The sequence below is a fragment of the Erpetoichthys calabaricus genome, chromosome 12, assembly GCF_900747795.2.
Source record: "Erpetoichthys calabaricus chromosome 12, fErpCal1.3, whole genome shotgun sequence".
Classification (NCBI taxonomy): Eukaryota; Metazoa; Chordata; class Cladistia; order Polypteriformes; family Polypteridae; genus Erpetoichthys; species Erpetoichthys calabaricus.
The window spans coordinates 142,486,467-142,493,745 of record NC_041405.2 but is presented as its reverse complement, the minus strand read 5'-3'; the positions used below and the strand labels follow the sequence as shown (position 1 = coordinate 142,493,745).

Here is a 7,279-nt window from a genome sequence, read left to right as displayed (position 1 = left end):
ATTAGCTGACCAACAGATGTCAGTTTGAGTGTCAAAGATGATGGTGTGTAATTCTGGGGCACCTCAGGCAACTGTCCTGCCACCCTTCTCGTTTAACCCTCTACACAACAGATGTCAAGTATAACAGCAGTTCTTGCTGCCTACCGAAGTTCCCAGATGACTCTTCCTTTATAGAAGGAGTGCTGATAATGGAGAGCAGTCAGAGTACAGGAGGCTGGCGGAGGACTTTCCCTTGTGATGCAGAGAGGCCAACCTGCAGATCAACGTCAACAAGACAAAAGAGTTGGTGGTGGATGTCTGTTTCTGTTGTGTCAAGGAGCCCCTGAGACCAGTCATCATTCAAGGGAGGAAGATGAGGAGGTGCAGAGCTACAGGTACCTAAAGGCCCATATGAACTGGTTTGACAGCACACTGGTGTTTGTTTAAGAAGGACCAGAACAGAATGGACATTCTGGGGAGACTCAGATCTTCGGTTGTGTGCAGCAAGCTGCTAGAAAAGTTTCCCCAGTTAATTGCAACCAGTGTGCTTGCTCTACACAGGGGTCTCCTGGGGATGCAACTTGAGTTCAGGCAATGCAGCACACCTGAGCAAACCAGTTCCATCTCAGAGTTGACCATGGACGCGGTGGAAAAGAGAATGGTGGCAAAATTGGATGCCATCATGAACAGTTCTGCCCACCCCTTCTCGGGGGGGCTTTCTTGGAGTTCTTTCAGCCACAGTCTCATTCTTCCATGGTGTCATAAGAAGCACTTGTGGTTAGTTGTTCTGCCTGCTGCCATTACACACTTCAACGTTTCCTCCTGTCCGTCACTCCAACCAGAAGCCACAGGAAGCCAGCACAGACTCAATTTACTTTGGCTATTTCAGCACAATGTTTATTGTATTTTATGTTTTTATCCTTTTGGCTTATGTTGAGTCATTATCTGTTTATTTTATGTTTTAGCTGTGGTGTGCATAAGTAAATCTAATCTTATACCAGCCAATGAGCATGGCTTCCACCGAGTGTTTGTACAATTGGTGAGCATAGATGGAGACGTCCAGGATTTCCTCAGATATGAAAGAAGTAAAGGCACTGGTGAGGCTTCTTGATGATAGCAGAGGTCTATTGTGTTCATTTTAGGTGATGATCAGCGGTGACACCAAGACATTTAAAACTGCCGATCCCCTCTACAGCCTCCTCCCTGAGGTTGATGGGAGTCGATGAGCAGCTCCTCTGTTTCTCAGTTTTCCTCAACGTTAAGGGAGAGGCTGTTATCCAGAAAAGTCTCAGACTAGCTCCATTTAGCTCAGGGTATGTGTGGGGAGGTTCTGCTTTTCTGGCAGCAGTTCTCATAAGGCAGCAATCGACTCTGTATGGGGTTCCAGTCCCGCAAAGAGCCCAGGCCACATAAGGCCAGAGTACCTGGCAAAAAGCTGTGCAGACAGGAGGAGAACTTGCAGACTCCATGCAGACAGCAACTGGGCCAGGGACGTGCGGTCAGGGGAGGCATGAAAAGTAAAAAAAAAAACTAATAATGATAACATAAAATAGATGTGTCCACTGGTCTGTGCTATAAATTAGTTTTCTGTATGATTCCAATAACATTGGTCATTTTTATAGTCAAAATCGTTGAATTTGCACATTCCCTGTTCAAATACAGGGGAGAAACGTGAGGTGCGGCAGCGACGAGCCTCACCTCACCTTGGACTGCGCTCTCCTCATACACGGGGTTGATGCATGCAGTTGGCGTGTGCCTGTTGCTGTCTCTCTGTCTGTCGCCAATCTAATGTTTGCAGACACCTTTATTATACACCCTGACTTTCCACAGCCTGGCTAATATCTTTAATGAATGTGTGTGACATGTTTAGCTTTGCTGCAGTGAAAAGGCACAGGGTGAGGCAGACAGTACCGCGCCACCCAGAAAGGGGGCGCATGTGAGCCCAACAGATACGCAGAGGCTCTGGGCACCAGTAAGTTAGCGATATCAGAAAGTCAAGCGCACTGCAGCGGTCCGTTTAATTTGCTGTTCTGACTGACTGCCAAAATGGAAGATTAAGATTTTTAAAACTACAGGAAAATAAGGAGGACTTTTACAAGAAAGTGACGGTAATTTTCGTGGAGACGGATAGGCGCATGGACTTCATTTACAAATAAAGGTAAGACAATAAACAGTTTTCAATTTTATAAAAAATTGGATCAGATTAAGAAAAAACAATCCAATATTTAAAAACTTCATTTTGACCTTAAATAAAATATTATTTTGTTTTTCTTGTTATCTTTTTGCTGAACATTCTATTAAAATTGATTTAAGCATCAGAATTAAAAGCTTTTAAAAACAACTAAATCTGTTGTTTTTGTACACCACTCTATACTTTCATTTGTGTTGTATGATTATGAATTGTGGAATTGAAACGGCAAATTTAGAACGCATGGAGGGTGCAGAGCCAATGCGCTCTCTCCGCTCTCTGTCTCTCGCCGCTATACATGTAACGATCTTTCTTATCCCATTATGTACCTTACCAATGTGTGTCAAGAATGCTGATGAGATACGAAACATAACCAGTAGTCCATGTGCATGCCGGCTGACAATCGAATAGTGAAGAGGGGACTCTTTTGGGTTCATATATTTGTAAATCTGACTCTAAAGGAGTCAGTGCTTCACCAGCCATGAACCTCACCACACGTCACTGAACTGGACACAGTCTTCCAACCCAAGACGCTGGATCTTTGAGGCAGCAACACTCACCACTATGCCACATAACACTAACAATAATAAATGCCATCGCTCTTTTACCTGTCCTTCTAAAATGCTAAGCTTTCAGGTCTTCTCACATTCAACCAACTCTACTGGATCACATTATGAGAGAATGGGACTTGACTCAGGGGTCTCAACTGCCCCGTGATTCCATCTCCTCCTTCTCCACGACTGCATAGCTCTCATCTGCTCATTAGTTTCTGCACTTGACAATCATGGAGTGTTTAGGATAGCGTGTGGCAGAGGAGGTGGGGATTGGTTGCTGACTATTGACTAGGTCAGGCCAAAAGTGAGCAGCACTGGGAGGGTCAGCCAGCAGCATGCAATACTTCTGGGCAGCACTTGCTGCTGCCTGTCACACTGAGTGAGGGGAGGTGGCCCTGGACAGCTGAGGAGCACACAAGGCCTCAGCAGTGCACAGGTAGACTCGACGTGGACCATCACAGACGGCCAGCGCTCACCCCACGTCTGCCAGCCTACCAAGGTACGTCTATATGGAAGAGGGCAGCATGGTGCCTGGCATGGCCTGCGTATGTGTGTGTGTGTCTGTCTATCAAGGGTTGAAAAAGACAAGAAGTCAGACAAAAAAAAAAAAAAAAGAGCGCCTCCCTGCCTCATGTCTCCCCCCCCCCCCATGAGAAGCTGCTATTTTTGGAGGCAGCATGAAGTTTTCAGTTGCAGCCTGGATCAGACAGTAACAGAGATCCTGGGGTGAGGGGGGACTTTAGCCGGACAGGGAAAGAAGCTTTTCAATCTCATTTTACAGACATTCTAGCCAGAAAAAAAAACGCGCCATTCTAGTTATGGTTTTTTTTTCTTTTTTTTTTCTCTGTTGATGGAGATTAACGTTAACAGCTGACACCCGAATCCCAAAGCTTGAAGAGGTGAAGTCAGGCCCATCTGGTGTGGACAGAAATGATGTCTGCCGGGGCCTCCTCTCGCACACAACTGGCAGATTAACAAAAAGAGGAACCAGATGGAAATTGTGCTTTAAAGTCTTGTTTGTGGACCCCCGGCTTGGGTCTGAAATTTGCACTCTCAAAATAGTGTCTGTTCTTATTTTTGCACATTAGAGCTTTTAAATACAGAATTTAGAATGCTGAAGTGTCAAAACATCTTTAACTTAAGTTGAAATATAATATACAGTATTATAATCTAACATTCTCTGACACACTTAACCCCATTCAAGATTGTGTGGGGATGATATATCACAGACACACTTGATCCAATTCAAGGTTACAGGGGATATAATATACATGCCAATAAAGACCCTATAAGCAAATGCCATGTGTCCACCTGCACTCCTCTTTCACTCCCGTCACTCTCCCTATGGGCTTTCTACAGTTACTCTCTCTTACTCCCACATCCATAAACCATGCATGTTATATTAGCTGGTGAACTTAAATTTGTATGGTGTGAGTCACTGTGGGTGCGTGCATCAGAATGCCCGGCTGAGGACTGGCATCCCATCCAAGGTCAGTTCCTGCCTTGCTTCCAATGCTCCCAGAAGAGGCTTGGTTCCCTGCAGCCTATCAGAGCAACCAGCGGGCACAAAGCAGCAACATTCCTAGGACAGGGTGCCAGTCCATCACAGGGAAATAAACACACACACACACACCCTATGGCCAATTTAACATCACCAAGCCACCAAACTTACATGTCTTTGAACTGTGGGAGGAGAGGAAACCCACGCAGACCTTCAGAGAACATGCAGACTCCACACATGGAGCACCAGGAACACAAACCACAATCTCCTTGTTGTGAGGCAGCCCCCATGCTGCACACATTATAATATAAGAAATTGTCAGTCAGTTATTTTCTAACCCGCTTAGTCTTGAAGAAGGTCAAGTGGGATGGTGGGGTCTATCCCAGGTAGTATAGGGTGCAACTGGCTTGAGAATAATATAATACAGTGATCCCTCGTTATATCGCGCTTCGCCTTTCGCGGCTTCACTCCATCATGGATTTTATATGTAAGTATATTTAAATATATATCGCGGATTTTTTGCTGATTCGCGGATTTCTGCGGACAATGGGTCTTTTAATTTCTGGTACATGCTTCCTCAGTTGGTTTGCCCAGTTGATTTCATACAAGGGACGCTATTGGCAGATGGCTGAGAAGCCAGATTGCTTACTTTTCTCTCTCTCTTGCGCTGACTTTCTCTGATCCTGACGTATGGGGATTGAGCAGGGGGGCTGTTCGCACACCTAGACGATACGGACGCTCGTCTAAAAATGCTGAAAGATTATCTTCACGTTGCTATCTTTTGTGCAGCTGCTTCCTGAAACGACATGCTGCACGGTGCTTCGCATACTTAAAAGCTCGAAGGGCACGTATTGATTTTTGACTGAAAAACAAACTCTGTCTCTGTCTCTCTCTCTCTCTCTCTCTCTCTCTCTCTCTCTCTCTCTCTCTCTCTCTCTCTCTCCCTGCTCCTGACGGAGGGGGTGTGAGCTGCCGCCTTCAACAGCTTTGTGCCGCGGTGCTTCGCATACTTAAAAGCCAAACAGCCCTATTGATTTGTTTGCTAGAGATTGTTTTCTCTATCTATGTGACATTCTGTGGTCCTGACACGCACTCCTTTGAAGAGGAAGATATGTTTGCATTCTTTTAATTGTGAGACAGAACTGTCATCTCTGTCTTGTCATGGAGCACAGTTTAAACTTTTGAAAAAGAGGCAAATGTTTGTTTGCAGTGTTTGAATAACGTTCCTGTCTCTCTACAACCTCCTGTGTTTCTGCGCAAATCTGTGACCCAAGCATGACAATATAAAAATAACCATATAAACATATGGTTTCTACTTCGCGGATTTTCTTATTTCGCGGGTGGCTCTGGAATGCAACCCCCGCGATGGAGGAGGGATTACTGTATAATATAATATAATATAATATAATATAATCTATAATAATAAAAGGCAAAGCCCTCACTGACTGACTGACTGACTGACTGACTCACTGACTCACTCATCACTAATTCTCCAACTTCCCGTGTAGGTGGAAGGCTGAAATTTGGCAGGCTCATTCCTTACAGCTTACTTACAAAAGTTAGGCAGTTTTCATTTCAAAATTATACGCGTAATGGTCATAACTGGAACCTCTTTTTTGTCCATATACTGTAATGGTAGGCAGCAAGATGGCCGTAGGAGACTGAGTTGCGTGTCACGTCATCACGCCTCCCACGTAATCACGTGAACTGACTGTGAACTCAGTACGTAGAAAAGAAGGAGGAGCCCCAAAGAGCACAGAAGAAAACATTCATTACACAATTGACAAGGCAGCGAAACAATAAGAAGCGAGTGAGTGACGCATACAAGCATCTTCATAAGACACGAGGTATAAAAAAGCACGGTGTAAACCGTAAGTCTAAATTAACTTTATAGAACCGCTCCCGCTGCCGTTTGCAATACCATATTCGCGAGATACAAGTTTAATGAGAAGACACGAGGTATAAAAAAGCACGGTGTAAACCGTAACCTTAACTTTATAGAAACGCTCCCGCTGCCGTTTGCAATGCCATATTCGCGAGATACAAGTTTAATGAGAAGACACGAGGTATAAACGAGAGTTTGCATCACTTTGTAACAGAGTTAAAATTGCTGTAGCGAGAAACTTTTAACTGCCGGGTCTTAGCTAACATTAAATAAACCCGTGGACATCGCAACATCACACAAGACAGTGGCTCACGTGAAGTGACTGAACGCAGCAGGAGTGATCTCTTCCATGAATCAAACCTGTTCAAAAAACACATTACACAATTGATAAGGTAGGAAAAGAATATGAAACAAGGCACGGTATAAACCGTAACTTTAAGTTTATAGAAACGCTGCCGTTTGCAATACCATATTCGCCCCTGCGAAGCGCGGTGATTTTGCTATATATATTAAACTATTTCAACCATTGTATGATCTGCTTCTCGCAACTGAAAGAGGGCACCGTGGCAGAAGTTAGCCGACTTGCTCACCAACCACAAGCGTTACCTGGTAGGTAACCACCCATACAATCAGATTGTGAATCAGACTACGAATGCCTGCAATGTAATTACCCCGATCTATATGCTGTCAAATGAACGAACCACACGCCGTGGCACAACGTTAGGGGCTTCGCCTCTACGTCCGAGGATCGATTCCCGTAAGGGAGTGCAGTGACTGTGTACTCCTGATGAGCCCACAATTACGGCGAAACACGTGTCGCATACTATGCATCTTCAAAGCACAGTGTAAACAGTAAGTTTAAATTGAGTTTATAGAAACGCTCCCGCTGCCGTTTGCAATACCATATTAGATGACTTTGTAACAGAGTTAAAATTGCTGGAGCGATAAATTTTTAACTGCCGGGTCATGTCGCGTGTTCTTGGGTAGGTACACCAAAAAATGTATACATTTATGCATGTAATGGGCAAACAAAAAATGTACTATACCCGAAAGCACTACAGTAGTACTCAATGTATCTTTACTTCTTAAATGTTAATGTTTTACTGTTTAATAATTTATACGCTTCTTATATGTTATTCAGATTCTTTTATCAAAATACCAGTAACAGCGCA

At 44.2% G+C, this 7,279-nt stretch overlaps 1 protein-coding gene across 1 annotated transcript in view; it reads left to right on the top strand.

Moving 5' to 3' along the window:
- The first annotated feature begins 3,042 nt into the window (after positions 1-3,042).
- The window catches only part of LOC114663174 (sarcoplasmic reticulum histidine-rich calcium-binding protein), a 52,122-nt gene continuing 47,885 nt past the window's right edge, over positions 3,043-7,279 (top strand). Inside the window, exon 1 of the mRNA XM_028816925.2 lies at positions 3,043-3,220. The gene's annotated coding sequence lies outside the window, so the exon portion shown is untranslated. The remainder of the gene's footprint in view (positions 3,221-7,279) is intronic.